Source organism: Schistocerca piceifrons, chromosome 2 (genome assembly GCF_021461385.2).
Source record: "Schistocerca piceifrons isolate TAMUIC-IGC-003096 chromosome 2, iqSchPice1.1, whole genome shotgun sequence".
In the NCBI taxonomy this organism is placed as follows: domain Eukaryota; kingdom Metazoa; phylum Arthropoda; class Insecta; order Orthoptera; family Acrididae; genus Schistocerca; species Schistocerca piceifrons.
In genome coordinates this window covers 758,260,139-758,263,058 of record NC_060139.1, presented here as the reverse complement: position 1 = coordinate 758,263,058, position 2,920 = coordinate 758,260,139, and positions in this window count along the sequence as shown.

Genomic DNA, 2,920 nt, shown 5'->3' with positions numbered 1-2,920 from the left:
TTAAATTATTTTCACTTTTCTCATTCACATGGAGAGAGTAAAACTGATAACTATCGACTTAATTAATGATATATTAAGGATAAAATTATACTAAGACATTTCTAAAACAACTGTTATATAAGCAAGATTGAAGTCAATCAAATTGTCATATTCATCAGTTATAATTATTTCTAAATTCTGAATTGGATCAAAAATAGGAATATTTACAGGATAATGAGGTTTATGAATTAATGGACCACCAAATTCTGCATTAGGCTTGAATGACCAATAATATTAGTTTCTCGATGAAAATGATCAATTTTCTTTCCAAACACCCCATCAGCCAAATTAAAATTTATATTTATTAATTCAAATGGAATAATTTTAGGTACATCATTAGCTACAGTCTTTTCATTGGATTCAACAATTTGGCTACTAAATCCAAGCACACTTGCAATACTTTCTTTTATATCAATATACAATTTTACATCACTCTCAATAGTAACTCTTTCTGAAGTTTCATCTGTTTTCATGTGAATATTTGCCTTTTCCGAATGAATAAGTTTTCCTAAATTTTTCAAACTATACTGATCAATGTGAATTTTTTATTGCTCCTCCATCATGATGTAGTTTACTATTTTTCGATGTAATGTATTGAGTTAAAAAAATTGTATAAAAAATAACTAGCGAAACACGTTTGTAAGTTTCCCTTATTGAAATAGTTAATTTTTTAACAATAGATGGCTTATCATTCAGTTGAAATACTTTACCCATTTACTATTAAAAATTTATTTAATTAAAGGAAAACAGATTGGGAACCAAAAATAAGAACTCCAGTGAAGAAATCAAAAAATAAACATGGCAAGTACTTGCCTAACTGTATTTGATGTGCTATCATAAGACCAAATGTTTGTGTGAAAACAAGATTAATGATTGAAAATTATATATTAGCTCTAGGATAGTTGAACTGGAAAAAATAATCGTTGGTGCACTTATACTAAAAGTTTAGATCGACCAAAATACTCAGAATTTATAAATAGGTGTGAAAGAATGGAAGATAAGCACAGTGAGAAGATTGCTACTTTTATTGAAAATAATTATGAAATTATTCCATTAGATCAATGTCAAGAAAATTCAGTTACAGTATCTTAATTTTTTAAATGTATTTAGACAAGATGACACAAATTTAAATCACATTTACCATGAGTTCAGTGGAGGTGAAGATTGATGATTTTAAAGAAATGTTTAGTAAATGTTGGAATGATGAGTTTGAATTTTTTATGACAGACATGACTTTAAAAGCAAACAAAGGAAAATTTAGAGCCAAAGTAAAAGATTTCTTTACAACTTAAGGGTAATGAATCGTTCCTGTTAATCATTGAACATAAACGCTAAACACATTCAATATAAACATAAGACATCCAACATAACCATAAAACATTCAACATTAAAATAAAGTAGTCAACACAAACATTAGAAATGTTTAATTAATGTTTTTTCTTCCCTAATAAGTGTTCACAAGATATGATGAAGAAGTTGTTAAAAAAGCTAAACGAAATAGAAGAGTAACAGAGAGTTTAAAGAAATGGAAAAAAACAACAAAAAACAGAGAAGGAAAAATATGAAAAACAAATCAGCCAGTTATTGATGCTATTGAATAAGTAAAACAAGGAATTAAAGGTTCATGTGATAATGTTTTGAAAACTATTGAAGAAAATAGAGAAGCTGAAAACCAGATGGTTCCATATCATCATCATATAGAAGATTTTTGAAATTTATCACCAATTAAATCATTAAAAGATTGGTCTGATGATATTCCTAGTAAATACGACTATACATTAAGTCAATCAGAAATTCAGAACATTTTGAAGAAAATTAGGACAAAGAGGGATAATCTCAAGCTGCTGTTAAAAAAATAAAGGAGACACAATCTGGCAGTCATAAGGATGAAGCTAAAAAGATAAAATTTAGTGAAAAAATGTTAAAGCATATTAATCAAAGTGAGGATCAACTTTTAGGTCTTAAACCTGCTGGTATGTTTAAATATGTTGGTAATTTACCAGTAGAATTTAATGTAGATAAATTAAAAATTGGTGAAAAGACATATAAAAAAGATGGATTAATGAGTCTTTCAACTGAAAAACAGATTACTATGGATGATTAGAGCGAAAGTTTGATGGTGTAGATCTATCAAATTATACAAGTGTATTACTCAATTCATGAACTCTGTATTCTGAAAACAAACCAAATAAAATAAAATCAAGTAGATGTAAAAAATATAAATATCTGATAAAACAAATTCTTGATGATTATTTCCCAAACTTAAGAAAATCAACTATAGATTCTTCAGATTAATCAGAAATAAATTCACATGAGGAAAAAGGTAAAGGTTTAGTAAGGAAATATACAAAAAAACCAGTTCAACATGTTTGAATGTATGATGTTAGAGACTTAATTCGCAGATTAATAGTACTTGATGGAGAAGAATTAGCTGCAAATAAAAATTATCATAATGAAAAATTAGCATAGCACAGATGTTAACAAATAAATTCATTATTAATCATTTAAATGGAATTTCATATTTAATTAGATTTTTGAATAATCTTGCTCATACGTTTTGGAAAAGTGAAAAACATGGAAAAGCATTAATATATACATTAATTAATAAATTACCATTTGAAATGCCTCTTACAGGCTATAAATTTTGTGGTCTGGGGATGAAATTAGAAGAAAGATAACTAGAGGAAATCAAGGAATTAATTTATTAGATGAAGCTTGCAAACAACATTGTTAAAAGAAAAGAAAAAATTCCTTGACGTCTATATTTATGTGCTGCTCCATGACTCTGCTGTCAATATCTTTATTCTTGGCTTGTGTGTAACTTCTGTGTATTTTCTTACAGTAAATGTGTTTTTTTTCGTATCCAGGGTGTAATTACAAA